The sequence below is a fragment of the Carassius carassius genome, chromosome 31 (genome assembly GCF_963082965.1).
Source record: "Carassius carassius chromosome 31, fCarCar2.1, whole genome shotgun sequence".
Taxonomy (NCBI): Eukaryota; Metazoa; Chordata; class Actinopteri; order Cypriniformes; family Cyprinidae; genus Carassius; species Carassius carassius.
In genome coordinates this window covers 24317304-24338664 of record NC_081785.1, presented here as the reverse complement: position 1 = coordinate 24338664, position 21361 = coordinate 24317304, and the positions used below count along the sequence as shown (strand labels likewise).

General features: G+C 38.1%; 1 protein-coding gene across 3 annotated transcripts in view; it reads left to right on the top strand.

Moving 5' to 3' along the window:
• daam2 (dishevelled associated activator of morphogenesis 2) overlaps positions 1 to 21361 on the top strand; it is a 189767-nt gene that overhangs the window by 21528 nt on the left and 146878 nt on the right. For 2 of the 3 annotated variants that reach the window (XM_059519410.1, XM_059519408.1), the window contains exon 1: positions 20200 to 20410. The exons of the other annotated variant lie outside the window; for it this stretch is intronic. The gene's annotated coding sequence lies outside the window, so the exon portion shown is untranslated. Of the gene's footprint in view, positions 1 to 20199; positions 20411 to 21361 lie in introns of those variants that run through there. 3 annotated transcript variants of the gene reach the window in all.

Below are 21361 nucleotides of genomic sequence, written 5' to 3'. Positions count from 1 at the left end.
CGTGGATTTGCGCAGCTTCTCAGTTAACAATGGCTCTGTGTAGTAACAGCTGTTCTATGTGAAATCACGCACCTGATGGAATTTACCACTGATTAGAGAACCGGCGTTACTGACTAGATGCGCATAACGATCGGAGCACCCCTAACAAATAGTATGATGCATTTCAGAATCAGAATCAGAATCAGAATCAGAATGAGCTTTATTGCCAGGTATGTTCACACATACGAGGGATTTGTTTTCGTGACAGAGCTCCGCAGTGCAACATAACAGCGACAGAACAAAAAACACAATAAGGAATAAAAACTAAAAAAAAATACAAATAGGTGGGTAAGGATTGACAATATACAAATTGACAATGTATGGCAGGTATATTAAAATGAGCATTTATGTATGTACATGTATATTATGTGGAAAAGTTTTAACTGTACGCTAAGTATGTGTGTTGGATAAATAAGTGTATGTGTATATAAATATAAATATAAGTAGTGTATTGTGTTCCATGTATGTACATGTATATTATGTGCAAAAGATTTAAGTGTACGCCAAGTATGTGTGTTGGATAAAAAGTGTAGTGTATATAAATATAAATAGTGTAGTGTGTGATGATTGACTCCATCCATGTTTTGATGATCATTCTAATTACAATTCAGTCTTTTGATTATCATTCTTTTTTCAGCTTTTTTTTCAAAATGTAGTTTTTTCTTTATTTTTTATTTATGAAACTTACCCACAATCATGTGTTTATTAAAAAGAATGCATGACGCCAGTTTTTTATCTTTATTTATTTATTTTTTTTACAAGTAGACACCCTTTAAAGTAAAAAAAAACAAAGTATAGTTAAAAATATACTTGAACTTTACTTATGTATACTTAATAAAATAAACTTGAAGTATACTTCTTTTTGAAAATAATCTTACTACTAAAACATTGCTCCCAGAGAATGTAACAAAACCAGAACGTTAAAGTGACCTCGTCCTGTGAGCAGCAAACAGAGACCTTAAATAAAAAGGGTCAAATCCTAGCGCATCTAAATAGCTAACAAGCGGTTACTTACATTGGTTAGTTGATGAGTAAATTTCCTGGTGCATGTATAATGCGTAGATTCCTGTTGAATCCTGTTAAGAGTAAAAGCTTTGTAATTTCATCCATGGGCTGACTGCTCCGAAGTGATTAAAAAAAAGTCGCTGAAAACTGCCAGAAGATCAGACAACCCCGGAAGGGGAGTCGCAAAGGTTTCCAAGGTGATGGGTGTCTCGCAAGTTAAGAGAAGCCCACTTTTTGGGCGTGGGAGAGGTTTTATCCGTTTTCCCTGTAACACCCATTTTGGTTAGATTGACCAGTAACAAGGCGTATAGTTTCAGTGGGAAAGTGTTTCTTTGTCCTAGTGACACCTCATTTGCATGCTTTATGGCTGTCCTTAATAATTGGTGTACTTTTACACAAAGTATGGTACAAATAGTAGGGGTGCTCCGATCACGATCGGCCGATCGTTAATGTGCATCTCGTTCTCTAATCAGCGGTTAATTCCATCAGGTGCCTGATTTCACATAGTGCAGCTGTTACTACACAGAGCCGTTGTTAACTGAGAAGATGCGCAAATAAACGCTGAAATTGAACGTGGATTTGCGCAGCTTCTCAGTTAACAATGGCTCTGTGTAGTAACAGCTGTTCTATGTGAAATCACGCACCTGATGGAATTTACCACTGATTAGAGAACCGGCGTTACTGACTAGATGCGCATAACGATCGGCCGATCGTGATCGGAGCACCCCTAACAAATAGTATGATGCATTTCAGAATCAGAATCAGAATCAGAATCAGAATGAGCTTTATTGCCAGGTATGTTCACACATTCGAGGAATTTGTTTTCGTGACAGAGCTCCGCAGTGCAACATAACAGCGACAGAACAAAAAACACAATAAGGAATAAAAACTACAAAAAAATACAAATAGGTGGGTAATGATTGACAATATACAAATTGACAATGTATGGCAGGTATATTAAAATGAGCATTTATGTATGTACATGTATATTATGTGGAAAAGTTTTAACTGTACGCTAAGTATGTGTGTTGGATAAATAAGTGTATGTGTATATAAATATAAATATAAGTAGTGTATTGTGTTCCATGTATGTACATGTATATTATGTGCAAAAGATTTAAGTGTACGCTAAGTATGTGTGTTGGATAAAAAGTGTAGTGTATATAAATATAAATAGTGTAGTGTGTGATGATTGACTCCATCCATGTTTTGATGATCATTCTAATTACAATTCAGTCTTTTGATTATCATTCTTTTTTCAGCTTTTTTTTCAAAATGTAGTTTTTTCTTTATTTTTTATTTATGAAACTTACCCACAATCATGTGTTTATTAAAAAGAATGCATGACGCCAGTTTTTTATCTTTATTTATTTTTTTTTTTTACAAGTAGACACCCTTTAAAGTAAAAAAAAACAAAGTATAGTTAAAAATATACTTGAACTTTACTTATGTATACTTAATAAAATAAACTTGAAGTATACTTCTTTTTGAAAATAATCTTACTACTAAAACATTGCTCCCAGAGAATGTAACAAAACCAGAACGTTAAAGTGACCTCGTCCTGTGAGCAGCAAACAGAGACCTTAAATAAAAAGGGTCAAATCCTAGCGCATCTAAATAGCTAACAAGCGGTTACTTACATTGGTTAGTTGATGAGTAAATTTCCTGGTGCATGTATAATGCGTAGATTCCTGTTGAATCCTGTTAAGAGTAAAAGCTTTGTAATTTCATCCATGGGCTGACTGCTCCGAAGTGATTAAAAAAAAGTCGCTGAAAACTGCCAGAAGATCAGACAACCCCGGAAGGGGAGTCGCAAGGTTTCCAAGGTGATGGGTGTCTCGCAAGTTAAGAGAAGCCCACTTTTTGGGCGTGGGAGAGGTTTTATCCGTTTTCCCTGTAACACCCATTTTGGTTAGATTGACCAGTAACAAGGCGTATAGTTTCAGTGGGAAAGTGTTTCTTTGTCCTAGTGACACCTCATTTGCATGCTTTATGGCTGTCCTTAATAATTGGTGTACTTTTACACAAAGTATGGTACAAATAGTAGGGGTGCTCCGATCACGACCGGCCGATCGTTAATGTGCATCTCGTTCTCTAATCAGCGGTTAATTCCATCAGGTGCCTGATTTCACATAGTGCAGCTGTTACTACACAGAGCCGTTGTTAACTGAGAAGATGCGCAAATAAACGCTGAAATTGAACGTGGATTTGCGCAGCTTCTCAGTTAACAATGGCTCTGTGTAGTAACAGCTGTTCTATGTGAAATCACGCACCTGATGGAATTTACCACTGATTAGAGAACCGGCGTTACTGACTAGATGCGCATAACGATCGGCCGATCGTGATCGGAGCACCCCTAACAAATAGTATGATGCATTTCAGAATCAGAATCAGAATCAGAATGAGCTTTATTGCCAGGTATGTTCACACATTCGAGGAATTTGTTTTCGTGACAGAGCTCCGCAGTGAAACATAACAGCGACAGAACAAAAAACACAATAAGGAATAAAAACTACAAAAAAATACAAATAGGTGGGTAATGATTGACAATATACAAATTGACAATGTATGGCAGGTATATTAAAATGAGCATTTATGTATGTACATGTATATTATGTGGAAAAGTTTTAACTGTACGCTAAGTATGTGTGTTGGATAAATAAGTGTATGTGTATATAAATATAAATATAAGTAGTGTATTGTGTTCCATGTATGTACATGTATATTATGTGCAAAAGATTTAAGTGTACGCTAAGTATGTGTGTTGGATAAAAAGTGTAGTGTATATAAATATAAATAGTGTAGTGTGTCCCACAGTTATTATCAGCTGTTCATAAGATGGATTGCCTGAGGGAAGAAACTGTTCCTGTGTCTGGTCATTCTGGTGCTCAGTGCTCTGTAGCGTCGACCAGATGGCAACAGTTCAAAGAGGGAGTGTGCTGGATGTGAGGGGTCCAGAGTGATTTTAACAGCCCTTTTGCTCACTCTGGATAAGTACAGTTCTTGAATAGATGGGAGGGTTGTACCGATAATTCGCTCAGCAGTCCGGACTACCCTCTGTAGTCTTCTGAGGTCAGATTTAGAAGCTGAGCTGAACCAGACAGTTACTGAAGTGCAGAGGATGGATTCGATGATGGTGGAGTAGAACTGTTTCAGCAGATCCTGTGGCAGGATAAACTTCCTCAGCTGGCGAAGGAAGTACAACCTCTGCTGGGCCTTTTTCACAATGGAGTCAATGTGAATGTCCCACTTCAGGTCCTGAGAGATAGTGGTGCCCAGGAACCTGAATGACTCCACTGCAGTCACAGTGCTGTTCATGATGGTGAGTGGGGGGAGTGCAGGGGGGTTTCTCCTGAAGTCCACGATCATCTCCAGTGTTTTGAGCGTGTTAAGCTCCAGGTTATTGAGAGTGCACCAGACAGCCAGCTCTTTAACCTCCTGCCTGTAAGCAGACTCGTCACTGTCCTGAATGGGCCGATGAGTGTGGTGTCGTCTGCAAACTTCAGGAGCTTGACAGAGGGGTCCTTAGATGTGCAGTCATTAGTGTACAGGTAGAAGAGCAGTGGGGAGAGAACACAGCCCTGGGGAGCTCCGGTGCTGATTGTACGGGTGCTGGATGTGTATTTTCCTAGTCTCACTAGCTGCTGCCTGTCTGTCAGGAAGCTGTTGATCCACTGACAGACGGAGGTGGGCACGGAGAGCTGAGTTAGTTTGGGCAGGAGGAGGTTTGGGATGATCGTGTTGAAGGCAGAGCTGAAGTCCACAAACCGGATCCTCACATAGGTCCCTGGTCTGTCTAGGTGTTGCAGAACATAATGCAGTCCGATGTTTACTGCATCGTCCACAGACCTGTTTGCTCTGTAGGCAAACTGAAGAGGATCTAGCAAGGGTCCAGTGATGTCTTTCAGGTGGGCCAGCACCAGTTTTTCAAATGACTTCATGACTACAGACGTTAGAGCCACAGGCCTGTAGTCATTTAGTCCTGTAATTTTGGATTTCTTTGGGATAGGGATGATGGTGGAGCGTTTGAAGCATGAAGGGACTTCGCACAGTTCCAGCGATCTGTTGAAGATCTGTGTGAAGATGGGGGCCAGCTGGTCAGCACAGGATTTCAGACAGGCTGGTGTAACGCAATCTGGGCCTGGTGCTTTTTTCCTTTTCTGCTTCTGGAAGACCTGGCGCACCGCATCCTCGCTGATCTGTATTGCAGGTGTGGGGGAGAGGGGGGATGCAGGAGGTGTGAATGGTGAGAGCGCTTGATTGGAGAGGTGTTCAGGGTGGGTTGCAGGAGTTGTGAGTGGTGTGAACAGTTGTTTGGAGAGGCATTCAGGGTTGGTTGCAGGAGTTGTGAATGGTGAGAGCGGTTGATTGGAGAGGTGATCAGGATGGGTTGCAGGAGCTGTGAATGGTGTGAACGGTTGTTTGGAGAGGCATTCAGGGTTGGTTGCAGGAGTTGTGAATGGTGTGAATGGTTGTGTGGGGAGGTGTTCAGGGCAGGTGATGGGTGTTCTTTCAAACCTGCAGTAAAACTCGTTCAGATCGTCTGCCAGTCGTTGATTCTCCACAGTGCTGGGGGGTGGTGTCTTGTAATTGGTGATCTTCTTTAGGCTTTTCCACACTGATGCGGAGTCGTTCAAAGTGAACTGAGTCCTTATTTTTTCAGAATAATTCCTCTTTGCCACTTTGATCTCCTTTTCCAGTGTGTATTTAGCCTGTTTATACAAGACATTGTCCCCCTTCCTGTAAGCATCTTCTTTGGCCTGACGGAGCTGTCTGAGTTTTGCAGTGAACCACGGTTTGTCATTGTTGTAATTTAGTTGAGTCTTGGTAGGAATACACATATCCTCACAGAAACTGATATATGATGTTACGGTCTCTGTGAGTTCATCCAGATCGGTGGCAGCAGCTTCAAAAACACTCCAATCAGTGAGGTCAAAACAAGATTGTAAATCCTGCTCTGCTTCATTAGTCCATCTTTTTACAGTCCTTAATACAGGTTTAGCTGATTTCAGTTTCTGCCTGTAGGTCGGTATAAGATGAACCAGAAGGTGATCAGAACGTCCCAAAGCTGCTCGTGGAACAGAGTGAAATGCATCCTTTATTGTTGTGTAACAGTGATCCAATATATTACTGTCTCTTGTGGGACAAGTAACATGCTGTCTGTATTTTGGCAGTTCACGGGAGAGATTGGCTTTATTAAAGTCCCCAAGAATGATTAAAACAGAGTCTGGGTGTTGTTGTTCTGTCTCTGTGATCTGCTCAGCGAGTTTCTGTAAAGCTGAGCTCACGTGCGCTTGAGGAGGGATGTAAACACTAACCAGAATGAATCTCCCGCGGCGAATAGAACGGCTTGCAGTTAATGAAGAGCGTTTCGAGATTTGAGCAGCACGTCTTCTTTAACACAGTTACATCTGTACACCACCGTTCATTGATGTAAAAGCATGTCCCGCCGCCGCGCGATTTCCCCGTTGATTCTGCGTCGCGATCCGCTCTAAACAGCTGAAAGTCCGTCAGATGGAGCGCGCTGTCCGGTATGGTGTCATTCAGCCAAGTTTCCGTGAAACACAGAGCAGCAGAGTGGGAGAAATCTTTATTTGTCCGAGAGAGCAGAAGCAGTTCGTCCGTTTTGTTGGGTAGAGAGCGGAGATTTGCCAGATGGATGCTAGGCAACGGCGTTCGAAATCCGCGTTTTCTGAGTCTCACGAGCGCCAGCTCTTTTTCCCCGTCTGCGCGTCCTCTTGAAGCGTGTGATCAGCGCAGCCGCTCCGCCGACAAGAATGTCCAGCAAAACATCAGAATAGTCGAAAACCGGTGAAATATTGGGAGATGTGTGTTGCCGAATATCCAGCAATTCGTCCCTGGTGAAACTGATTGCAGGAATATAACTAAAGACAGGACAAACTAACAAAAACACAAAAACAACTGCAGAGCACGTCACGGAGGCAGCCATCCTGTATCGGCGCCACTCGTTATGACCGAACATAGAGTACATCATGATTTGAGGAATAAAGAGCAGATCATTTTGATACTAAAGCAACTAGACATATTAAACCAGAGATACATCCATACACATGAATATTGGCATTATGAGCTTAACTAATACAAATAAACAGTGGTAACTAGACTAATGTAATAGGTAAACATACAGACAACACATCCATATACCAGATACATTTGTAACTGATTAAGGCCCAATCGCAATTCTACCCCTTAGCCCTTCCCCTTGAGGGGTGTCTCGATTGTCTTTTGGTTGGAGGGGTAGGGGAAGTGGAAGGGCCAGATAGCCCTTCAAACGAAGATTTTTCAGGACCACACTTCAAACGAAGGGGTATGAATTATCTCGGCAACATGGCTGCTACAGCGAACAAAAAGACACATAAATGTAAACTTTTCTGGCATAAATAAAGATTTTAACAAAAAGTAATCATTTGTTTTATGTTACATTCAATTGTGAGTTCATATTAACGGTCATGTTACTCAAAGAAATGTGCTAATATTTGCTAACGTCATATCATTACAGACTGCATGATAGTGCCACAGCATATGTCTGATCAGGGCGATAACTGCTAAATCCCACAGCTTCACTACTAGTAGAGAAAGGCTGCCATGTAGAATTAATTCACACATGCAATCGCTCTCACTAATGCATTCATATAAATGTAATCTTTACTGTGCTACTTTATCTGTAACGTCATCTGATTTAGAATGAGCAGAAATCTGTAAGAAATATAACAACCCAAAGACAAAAGAACTGCTAAAAATGAGCAGTTGTAACGAGCAATAGCCATGTGGGCAGTGCTGTGTCTTATGTCATAGCTGTGAACAAGGTGTTTTATACATCTCAAAGCTTATCTTCATTAATTATGTCATCAGTGACTAGTCGACTTCGACTCGACTTTCATCACATAAATATAATTTTATATATTTATGTAATATTGTTACGACCCTATAGTTTTTTTGTGTTTTGGTGTGTGTGTGTCTGCCCAGGTTGCTGCTGATTGGTTCCTGCAGACTCATTGCTGTTGTCCTCTGATTGGTCTTCGCTCCTTTAAAAGAGAGGACCGCATTTCCTTTAATGGGGGTGGCCATTTTGTGAACCATGCTGTTTGTACTGTGCTTGTGTTGTTTTACCCCTGTTTGTATACTAGATTGAGATTGCTTGGATATTTGTTGCTTTGTAGTGAACCTCCTCTGAACTTGATGTTTCTTTGTAAATCTTTATTGTGAATATTGTAAATAGTTTTGGGAAAGTAGGGAGTTAGATGCCACCTTTTGTTTTTGTAATGTTTGGATCTCTGTTTTTGGATTAGGTAGTTAGGTTAAGAGAATTGTATTTTTTTTGTTTGCTTCTTTATTTTGGATAGGTAATTTAGAGGGTTTAATATTTAGCACATTTTGTTTATTATTTTGGCACTGTCAGCTCCTGAAAGTGGACTCCCAAATAAAATTCAAAAGAAGTTGATGGTTCACGTTTGTTTTTTCCCATGTTATGCTCTACCCCTAGACGGGGCGTAACATGGAAATTGGGGGCTCGTCCATTCTTGCTAAATTGGTAGCTCATCCATTTCGTCCATTCCAGTGGAAAGTAGTGAGTCATTTAGTTGTTCTGTTGTGGTTTCTCTTTGACTGGGATATTTACATATATATAATTTATATATATATATATATATATTAGGGGTGTAACGGTGCGCAAAAATCACGGTTCGGTACGTACCTCGGTTTTAAAGCCACGGTTCGGTTCATTTTTGGTACAGTAAGGAAAAGAAATGCAAACATTGAACTGCAGGTTGTTTATTACTATAAACTTTTTTAAACAATTTGTTTACACTTTTTTTTAAACACTTTTTAATAAAATAAATATAATAAAATATATAACGTTATATAATAAAAAAAGAATAGGAAATAAAATACTGCTGCAAAGTTCTCCACTAAATAAAATACTCTGTCTCAAACCAATATCACATAATAAAATAAAAGGAAAAATATAAATAACTATGATTACAGTAGAGCCCAACCGATATGGATTTTTTGGGGCCGATGCCGATATTAACTCGAAAAGAGCCGATTTATAAGCCGATATTTTGATTTTAAAAATAAACTGGATATTAGACCCATTTCCTATAAACTGCACTTACACAACATTCAATAGAAAAATATCTGCCTGTTCTATGTATGTGGGCTGTATAAACCATTTTCCAGAAGGGATTATGTTAAAAAAAGCCTTAGATTACAGTCTCAATGAATAAACAATTGCACATCAAAAGTATATATTTTTTAATGATCAAAAAACAGTCTGGTTTTAAACATTTAACACTTTTACTTTCTTCCAGTTGAAGCTGGTTTTAACAGTCTGTGTGTGTACTGTAAATAAATTATAATACTAAAGTTAAAGTATTTGCAGAAGTAGTCCCACACTTTGCTGCTACAGCATTCACCTTTTTCAGCCATCTGTAGGCAGAAAGAGAGACATAGAAAGAATAAGCATGTGTATTAATAATATCACCATGTATCATTACTCATGTCATCATTAGAATTATAATACAGGGAATTTTAATTATATAAAACAGGGATCTCCTACATAGGCAAAAATAAGAAATATATATATATATTTTTATTTTTCAAGCAATAGGTATTACCTATTACCTATTTATATTTAACAATATTATTACAACATTTTCCTGTCATGTCTGTAAAGTTGCTTTGAAACAATATGTAAAAAAGAAAAAAAAAGCGCTTGTTCAGCTCACAATTATTTACATGTCCCCTCTGGTTTAATCATTTCTGACGCAGCTACTGTAGTTACTGTAACTACACTATATTTGCTCTCACAGACACATTCACAATGGACCCGTATATATTCTCTTCTCTTTGTGCAGTCTGAATCAAAACATCGTCATGCGCTGGCGAACGTAAAGTTAGCCTACTGTTACCGGAAGATTACGGAATCAATTCGAAGTTGAATGGTTAACGTTAGTGTCATGAACACACCGCCGTCAATTTTGAGAAGAGCCACCTTCAAACAAGTTAATATAGCAAGCATTTAAGGGGCCTGCTAAAAAGGAAGCTATATTAGCGTTAGAGTAACGTAACAGTTGTTGTTTTTTCGAGGCACACTGTACGTTACATAACTTCTAGTCATTGACTACACGCGCCCCCCTGCCACAGTTACGCGGTCATTATGTGGGAAACACACTGCAGATATATTTAGAATAAGTTAAACGCTAACCTTATAGTTTGACCTCTTATTAACGTTCGCGCTCTTCCACTGATAAACATGGTATTAGCTTTGTTGCTAATCTAATATAGCAATGCATTAGCGGCTGTAAGTGATGTTACAGAATATTTAGAAGTGATAATAATAGGACCGTTAGCTAGAACTACCACACCGTTTTTATCTACAGTGTATGAACTAAATCTACAATCATTTCACATGACGAACGACAGACTCACCGTCAAAAGAGTACATCTCGTGGCTTGGCTGATCGCTTTCTTCTGTAGTGGATTTCTGGCGCTGTTGTCAACTGGGGAGTTGCAGACCTCCCTCTGGTGGGCAAACTATGCAACACTCATAACATGAGTGAAGCATGAGACTCTGTTTCTCATGTTTCATCGGCAGTTATAAACGCAGATGCCGATTTAAATGCAATTAGCTCATATCGGCCGATAATATCGGCCGGCCGATATATCGGTCGGGCTCTAGATTACAGTGCAGCATTACCAATCCCAGCTTGTAGGCCTGCTCATATTTAAAATATATATATAACTTTTCCAAAGTGTAAAGTGCAGCAACAACAGTTTCAGTTTTTAGACCTGCTCAGATTTCGTTATTGCGTTGGCCCGATCGGAATTAAGAGCAAAGGTCTGTTTAAATGCCGACGGCAGCTGCGTTTGAATTACGGTCATTTTTTTCCTAGTTGTAGTGATGTTCACACTCTCGTGATTCCTTTTGAAAACTTACCTATCTTCCGCACACAAAATATTGCATTAGTTCATACCGAAAGCCCTGTACCGAAACGGTCCGGTACGAATACACGTACCGTTACACCCCTAATATATATATATATATATATATATATATATATATATATATATATATATATACATACACCCCTAATATATATATATTAGTATTTATATATATATATATATATATATATATATATATATATATATATATATATATATAGAAAATGTATTATTATTATTATTACGAGTTTTGCATGGGCATGCACAAGTCATGTTTTCTTGAAAAAACATGTCTTTAAGATAGCCTTGTGTCTCTTATTCTTCCCAGAAACACTGTTTTCTGGTGTGAGGCCTTGATTCACTGCCAGGTTACCAGAGTAATATGCTGAAGTGCTGAAGTGTATAAACGGGGAGATGTTTTGTAAGCAGTGGTCTTTAGAGCAGGAAGCCTTATGCATTCTTATCTCCAAGCCTTTGAATGCCACTCAGGCAGCACATGGAGAAAATTCAGCCTGGCATTTCTTCTTTGCACTTCACCTTCAGGAGAAAGAAGGCTTTCAGGAGAAACCATTCAGGTGAGCCTCTACAAACATGTAAGTTTCTTTATTTCTGTTAAATCAAAAGGGTCAGAGATGCAATGTAGGGAATTGCAGGAATATTTTCTTTCCTAATTTGATCTGGAAAACTGTAGATCAGGTTAAAGAGGACTGAATAATGAGGCTGAGTGGGATGTGACTAAATCTGACTCCGGGTCGATTTGGCTTGGTTTGTGACTAAGCCACAAAGCAAATTTAATTGAACATTTAGAACTTTGTTCTATTAATTTATTTTAAATGTTTTAATCACTGTTCTGTGTCATTTTAAATTATTTTATTGTATGTAAATTACATGTTTATGCCAAAGTTGTTAATTAATATTCAAAGCAGTATATCTATCTAGTGCGTTTCTGTTTAAGATTACTTATGTTAAAAAAAAATGTAGTAAAAAAATCAAATTTACTGTATTCATTAAATTATTAGTATTTTTTTTTTTTTTTATGGATTAAGCACCAATGCACACAAGCAAATCATGTTTATTAGTCAAATTCTTATGAAATATGATCAGGAAATGAAAAACACTTAGATGAGATTATTCAGAATACACATTTAGAAAGTAAAAATATTTATTTACAGGAAGAATTACTCAGGTTAAATTTTTTTTATAATTTATGTTAGGGTTAGAGAACACAACATGATTGTCAACTGGCAATGTCCTGCTATCCATAATGATAATGGTATTGTCATCTTGTAACCCTGTTACCAATTATGCATGGTGGGTGTCTTTTCATACTGCTTTGCCTTAAATGGTAAACTTGCTTAGTAGCTAAACTTTGCAACATGGGCTACCAGAATGTATAGAAAAGCTTCCTGGTCTCTACATCACCCCGCCTGTGACATCTTGCTATTTCATTGGACTGATTTCACACATACTTCAGCACATGGTCATGGAGACGTGTTCCCAAAGCATTTCTGATGCAGCCCGAGTTCCCTGAAGGGGAACTGTCAGTCAGTAAGAATAGGTCAGTTCAAATTTACAACACTGCGTGTTTTCTGCATAAAAAAAACATGGGTTGATTTTGAATAAAAAGAGCAGATGGGCTTATTGACTTAATTTATTTTTTTATTTGTTTTTCAATGACAAATGTTTCACTGACAAATGTTCACTGACATAATTTTGTCATAATTAATGTCGTTATTTAGTTATGACTGAACTGGAGCTAAATAATGACAGCACTGTTTTGCTACTGCTGCTTCATGGCATAATTCTGGATTTGCTTAATTTCTGAAGTGTGCATCGATTCTGTTGCTTTCCTGTTTAATACTGTGAAACTGCTTTGAAACTGCTTTATTGTTTTAAAGCACTATAAAAACAATTGTGATTGGACTTGACTTAGTGTTTAATGGTCCCTATATCATTCACTTTCTTCTTTGCTGATGAAATCTTTTCATGTTTTGTGTATGCATTCATAATTGTGAAGACTGTTGCTCTAAAAACACCAAACAATCAGGCTGTTAAGGTTACTGAAGCTCCTGTTATACAAGTTTCCAGGATTTGTTCTTTTTGGAAGTTTTACAAATCACCTATTTCGTGGAGCACTTGTACTAACCACTGCTAAACACAACTTATACAAACTAGAGAATATAGGCCTAGACAACAAAATGATATGTAAAATATAATCAAAACATCTGTTTTTGTTTTTTTTGTTTATTAGTTTTTCCACTGTAGCCTGCACAAATCATATAAACCCCTTTGATAATGGGTCTTCACTTACAGTAATAATAATAATAATAATAATTCATTACATTTATATAGCGCTTTTCTAGGCACTCAAAGCGCTTACATAGTCAGGGGGTATCTCCTCATCCACCACCAGTGTGCAGCATCCACCTGGATGATGTGACGGCAGCCATAGGGTGCCAGAACGCCCACCACACACCAGCTTACTGGTGGAGAGGAGACAGAGTGATGAAGCCAATCAGCGGATATGGGGATTGTTAGGAGGCCATGATGGTCAGAGGCCAATGGGCGAATTTAGCCAGGATGCCGAGGTCACACCTCTACACTTTTCGAAAGACTTCCTGGGATTTTTAATGACCACAGAGAGTCAGGACCTCGGTTTAACGTCTCATCCGAAGGACGGTGCTTGTTGACAGTAAAGTGTCCCCATCACTACACTGGGGCGCTAGGACCCACACAGACCACAGGGTGAGCACCCCTTCTGGCCTCACTAGCACCTCTTCCAGCAGCAACCTAGTTTTCTCAGGAGGTCTCCCATCCAGTATTTTATCCAATCCCTGTGTATCCACAATAAATAACTGCAAATGTGGAATTGGAAAAAAATTTCAATTGAAATCCAAAAAATTGAAAAAAATTGTTCAGTTGCATTTGTGAGAAAATCTATACTATCTATATTATCTATAATATTGATGCATCACCCGGGGAGCCGTTGGGGGTTCGGTGCCTTGCTCAAGGCTCTCATGCAAGGTGGAAGAGAGTGCTGTACATTCACTCCACCTAGTGTTGGGCGATATGCTAAATTTTCATATGGTCCTATCATCACCCTGTGAGATTGCATGTACACGATATTAGCGTGCTAATTGATTTAATTACTTAGACCTATTTACTTTGAACCATTACAGTGAACCATCTCCAGGCTAAAGGCTAAAAGCAGCATAATATTTTTAATATGACTGAATTTGTATTTAAAATTATAACAAATTAATAGAAACATCGTAAGTTACTAATTATAATGCTTACGTTTCCTAAGTTATTCAAAATGCAGCTACAGAAAACGAGCAAAGAACAGTACATTACACAAGAACATCATCACAAGCTCAGACTAGCTCGAGTGTATGCACTTTAAAAACACACGTTATAATCAGTGAATCTACACTGTTTGATGAATAAATCTCTTATACTTACATCACAGGTACATCTGCACTTTTTTGTTTATGATGAGAGAATCCACAAGTCAGAATTCAGTCAGTGCATGCTGAACAACCAGAGTTCGTACATGTTGTTTAAAGTACTTGAAGTACTTGAATTTGAATTTTTGAAATGTAAGTCCTGAAAACCCTTCAATACAGCCATATTCTTGAGAAGGTACTTGAAAAGTACTTGAATTGTAAAAATGTATATATGAATTAAGTGTTTTTTTTTCCTCTTTAAACAATATTTTTTACAAATATCAATTAAGTTAACGATGCAACGTTGGGTTACAAGTTCAACTCTCTGACCATTAGGACAAGACTGCCCCCTAAGTTATCTATTTTGAGATAACATAGCCCATAGTCTCTATTCTGTTCTATTCCATGTTGTTTTGCCAAAACAACACTCAGTGTTAAAAGGACTAGTAGAGAGACACATTTCCAAAACAGAAAAATTATTTTATGATACAACTGTTGTTAGGGCTTAAGTAACACTTATAGCTATAAAGTAAAACAGCAACAACAACAACAACAACAACAATAATAGTAATAATAATAATAACAATAAGAAGAAGAAGAATAAACAAAGAACCAGATGGGCAAGATTACATAATTCTTATCAATTGTTGTCTCTTCCAGTCTGAAACTGCTACAATTGTCAATGGTCGGTTGCTACCGCGGTTGTCTACTGCCACCGGCGGTAGTGCACGTGACGTCACAAACTCTATAGCAAGCAAAATTCAAAGTTTTATATATAAGTGTAATAACTGTAATAGTTGCAAATTCTAAGTCTATGGCAATTAACAAATTACCTCAAACACAGCGTTTCCTTTAGATTGGCAGATTTGAGCGCAGGAAAATACAGCTTATGCATTCAGCAAATTAATTTAGTGTTGGGCGATGGATCTTGTTGGGAAAGCAAATATCACATCACCGATCTGGAGTCATCTGCATTCATGTCACCCATCAGCGTTTGCACAAATTTGATCGCAAATGCTGGCTGGTTAGGTTTGGTGAGGCTTTCTCCAAACTGGCCAAATACAAACGAGACAGCGATAAATAAAAGATGGTAACAAGAAATATAGCAACGATTCCTATTTCACAGAGAGCGCGTTCAGATGAGGAGTTAATGAGCTCGCTTGGTGGCGGAAAAGTAAACCAGACCCAACACAACCGCGTTGCGACAGGTTTAGTCTGTCTAGTGTCTATACAGGACATTTGAACTCTGTGTACTTCAGTACCTCACAGACCGGATGGGGGATTTATCATGTCGTGTTGTGCTGCATCCAGTGTAGCATCACTGATTATAATGAGTATTTTGTCGCGCTGAATCGCTCAAGTCCATGGACCGCGTGTCTGAAACGTCTCCTGTTCAGTTATTTTGCGACTGAATAAATTCACTTCTTGTCATGAGAAAAAGTGACATAAGCAGCAGTTGTGAGTGGGTGGCCATCCCCGCCCCTACGTTAAATATTTTGAATATGTTAAACTGAAAAAAAATGTATCGCCTTCGTTAACGAGCAAATTGTGACACTAATATATTTATACATTAACACACTAACACACACACAGATATATAAATTGTTTTTTTTGTTTTTTTTACACCTCGTCACCGGCGGTTGTTCGTCCATGACTACGGCGGTGGTAAAAATCAGCCACCGTCACAGCCCTATGTGTTACTTGTAAAAATGTGAATTCCTGATATCAAGAATTCAACTGTTACTAGTTGAAATGTTAATTATTGATGTCTGTAAATGCATTTCAGCAATATTTGTTATTTCTAATTTCTGAAAATGTATTTCTGATATCAATATAAATGCCTTTCTTGCTTATAACAATCACATTCACGATATCAGAAATTAGCATTGTCACTATTGATAATCGGATTGTTGATGTCAACAATAGCCATTTGCATTAGTAACCATGTGATTACTGATACCAAAAATATTTTTTTTAACTATTAAGAATTGTATTTCCGATGAAATTGGAATTTCAGCTAGTAAGGAATACATTTTTGATATCAACAATTGAATTTTAATGGGAAGAATTAGCATTTCAACTAGTTAAAATTGAATAGTTGATATAAAAGACTTCATATCCTATGAAGGAATAAAAGTCAAAACGGCTTGTCATAGTTTATAAAAACACTGGCACATGAAATGAATGGCAGTAGTTAGAGCAGTTTTTTGAACCCTCTGCCTGAAGGCACACCAAAAATACACATTGTCAATTATCTGATCCATCTAATTCAGGTTTTGGAATCTCTACTAATTAGCATTTAAAATTCTTTAAGTGTGCTGAACAAGGTTTGTTTTATTAGGTACACATCTAGAATGTGTACTGTTGGTGTACCTCAGGGCTAGCAAACATTGTGTTAAAGGACCATCAAATTTGAAGCTGGATTATGATAGAATGAGAATAAATGAGTGATATAAATTTAATGTTAGCAGGCCATCCCAAAGCCAGCAAACTGAAGAGTCACGTTGCAAGAGCCGAAGAGCCCAACAGGCACAGCTGGTTTCAATCAGCACTTCCAAAAAAAGCACACAGAGCTGCCTCATTTCTATTTCTCACTGTTATTCACCCTCTGTTTCTCTCGGTCTCCCTTTGCTCTCAACCGCTACTCATTTCCCTTACTGAAACTTTGGGCATGATCAGAGATGCAGTATGTATTCCTTACATGTCCACCCACACACACACACACACACACACACAAACACACACACACACACATCCTTCTGAACTTTTTTTCTCTACATTAAGAATTCCACAGTATTAACCTAGTTGGAAATTTAGTGCACAGCCTTTAGCATATAGTGGTTTATCAAGTGCATTAACTGAAGTTGAAGTTTCCATTCCACAATTTGACAGCTGGATTGTCTAAAATGAGAGCAATATTTAGGAGCTTTGAATGGAAGCCCATAAGGAGCAAGAGGTATATAACACTGGGTAATTTTGAGGTCATAGGATCAAAGGGTCTTTGAATTGTGGCTGCAGGGGTGGCACAGTAAAGATATAGTACTACCTTTAAACTTTATTCAGCTCTCCACTGGTCAGATGATTTTTGAATGGAAATGTATGTGAGACATTTTTATACATATTTTGGAAATGTGTCTGCGATATGACATTAACTAGAGAGACATACTACATTTTCTAAACTGCATACATTATCATAATAGGTGTATCTGCCATTTAGTTATATTGTTAATGTTACAAAGCATTTTCAGTAAAATGTACTGGTTTTAATTCAATAATGCTTAAAACTGACCTTTTGAATAACTTGAATCTCTTGAGACAGTGACTCTGTGGAAAGTTCTTGTTATTTAGTCAAATAAACAGGAAGTGGGGGTTTGTTTAATTAAAAAAAAAAATATGGTGCATAGTCACATTGGTAGATTCCGTAGAGTTCAAATGTGTTTACAAATTGTATGTGTTTATAGAAAAAGCTAGTGTTGTCTGATACCAAATTTTCAGTATTTGTTAAACATTGTTGTAGTTTAAGGTGCTGTATGTTAGATTTTGATTCTACTAAAGCATAAAAATACCATAATATGTTTGCAGATATTAAAGAAACGTGATAAGTTAACTTACTTGTTTATCTGAAAAATAATGCTACACGCAGTTATTCCCCTTTGAAAATGTCAGTCTTATGCAAGCATAGCGCAACAAACAACATCTTCTTGTTGACATGGAATTAATGTGAATTTAAATGTTTATTGTGAGTCCACATACACAACATATCACCTGACCTGAGTTTATTGATCTCTTTTTCAGTTTAAAAGTAAGAGTGAGTGATTTCTTTTAGTAGTCAGTTGTCCCTTTTGACATCATTGTATTGCTATAAACTGTTTAATCAAACCCTTACTATCACTGAAGATTCAAGATAATGAAGATAAAAAAATACATTTTAATTGGATCGCTTCTCAGCCATTTGGGCTATTGCTGCCTGGACACCAATGTGGCTATATTTCAAATTTAGAAGGTCTCTTTCTACAACCATTTAAATGAGCTTATGCATTCTTTTTATTTTAAACTCTCAGTCAAAGTGTTCTAGTGTATATGCACCATAAAACGGACATAGATAGGACGCAATACACATATATGTGTTAAATTCTTTGACTCTAACCCAATGGCGATGTGAATATTAATTGCTCATGATAGACATTTTGTTGCCTAGCATGAAATTTAGTTGCATATGTGAGTGATTTACTTACTATGTTGATTTATATAATAAGGATGTAGAAGAGTCTGACATTCACTTGAGATTTGGTGGGTTATGCACTCGATTTACATCTGCTTGACAAAAAATCTCAGTGCTGCTAGTTCTTATAGACACCAACATATGCTAGTCTGTAAAAATCATGAACACATGTAGGTGAGGACATGCAAAAATAAAGTTCCCTAATTTCCAGTCTTTTCCTCTTACAGTGGTGTGCCATATCATACCGTCCACGATAAAACCAGTATACATTTTTACATGATAAAAAAAGTATCATATCGCAAACTCAATTATATAGAGACACGGTGACGTATGGCGTATATACATGCCCTAGCGCACACACCAATTACACCACAAACCCAATAGGTGTGTTCAACTTGAAACAGCACTGCGCAGACTAATCGTTGTATGACATCAAAGTATCGTGAGAGCGATTCTAAAGCATATTCGAGCGCATGCACTTACCTTCAAAAATAGGCGAAGCTGTGCAGCGAGAAGGGGTCCCCGGCGATTTCAAATGACTGCATGTAAGTGTGGATGTATTATCTCTTAAAGTGACCGCACCTAATTTACTTTACTTTAGCTGCTGTCAGTGTCCTTCATGTTAATCCAATAAATTAAACAGGGGAAAATCACTCACTGCTCTTTTCTAAAAATACTTTGTAATTAGGGCTGCACGATTAATCGCGTGTGATTGTCATGTGTGTCTTGTCAGTAAAGCCGGTTCTGTGATTAGCAGTAAATGTCCATCACCTGCTTTCAAATGGACCGGCACTTAATATACAGAGTTGTAGTTCGCTGACAAGCTATGCAATATCGCGTTCATAACCGCTCTGTGTAGTAAGTGCCGCTCCATTTGAAAGCAGGTGGTGGATATTTAGTACCAATCACAGAACCAGCTTTACTGACGAGGCACGCATGACAATCGCAAGCGATTAATTGTGCAGCCCTATTTGTGATCTATATTTAATTTATTAACATTTGATTATTCATTGGCGCTACCTTGACACCTTCAAACCTGAAAAAAAACATTGTTTAATTTGTATATTTGTATATTTGTGTCATTTACACAATTTGAAACATGGCCTACCAGTACAACCTTCACCAGAGCCCCGCAAACCCCAGCTACGGCCCTGTACACCCATTGGTCTACTTCAAGTTGAACACACAGCTGCTGCTGCCACCTTATGACAATAGATTGACACTTCACACTTTGAGGCTATATTGCCCACCCCTACATATAGCCTAGATTGGGAACTTGACTCAGAAGATATGGGTCATCCCTTCTCATGCCACTCTCTCACTCCATTTCTTCTCATGCTGGTTTACAGATATACAGATATATGCTGTCATGTGCTAAGGCAGAATTCCAGAGAAGGGGAGAGGAATGGGAGGGGAGAGAGGGAGGGAGGGAGTGTGTGTGTGTGTGTGAGAGAGAGAGAGAGAGAGGGAGGGAGCAATGTCAACAATTTTGATTCCAGCACAGTCAGCTGAAATCCAGGCTCTGGCGCAGTAGCACTCATGTTGCTCTCGGTGAAAATTGCATTTTGCTTTTATATAATCTTTAAAGCACAGATTTAACAACAGTTTGAAATAAAATAAAAGTAATAGGCCTGAGAGGACTTGGATGTGTACATTTAAAGGACACTAGTATTCTGGTTGACAGTGAATAGGGCAAGGATGAGATATCCAAAAGGGCTGGTCTCTGAAGTGGGTAAGTACTTGCATCCTTCCATCTTAGTGCATTTAATGTTTAAAGACCTTTTTCTAAGATCAAATGCTCATCTTTAGTGCATCAAAGACATTTTACATTAAGAAACAGGGTTTTGTGTGGTCTGGCAGATGTAAGCTGTCTGTGAAAAAAGAAAGTGTGTGGCTGTTTCCGCTTTCTGTGACAGCACATTTTAGAATAATGTAAAACTCAGCCCCTGGTCCATAATTTCTTGAGCATCTGATCATCTATCACAGAGCTAAACTAGGGATGCACGAGATATCGGCCACCATATCGGTATCAGCCTTCAGATGCACACTGTTCACCATGATGGCTTTTAATTGCATGAGATATCATTGGAAACACTTCGAAAAGGAAAATACAGTGAACTGCAACATGTACAGGGCAAGTCTCATATAATGCGATTATTAGCTACTGTAAAATAATGTAACGTCTTTGAATGTAAACATTCTGATTAACATGTAAATCAGTTCGAGTTCACGTTTGCACATGCAGCTTGTGCACAACAGCAATTCACAACAGCAATTCACAACATTAATAACTATAATTGTGAATGTCATAAACATAATATTATAAAGAGAATATTACCTTAATAAAAAAAAAGTTGTGAATTATTTAGGTTTATCTGCCGTGTTTCAGCGTGCTGTTACAGGAAGAGCCAAGAGCGTGTCCACGACACATCTGACTATTCATGGTTTGTAGCGCAGGTGCATTGCAATATTGGAAATAGGCTACTTATGTTTTAAACCGTGAAAGCAAGCCAGTGGATATCATACAAACAACGCACAAACTGTGTACAAGTCAAACTTTTGCCGGTGTATGTCTTTCACCATGATAGTGAGAGTAAAAACTGATGGCACTTTCGGCATCTGTTTGCGCACACATTAACAGCGCATATTGCCTTACATTTTTTTTTACACGTAAGTAATGTTG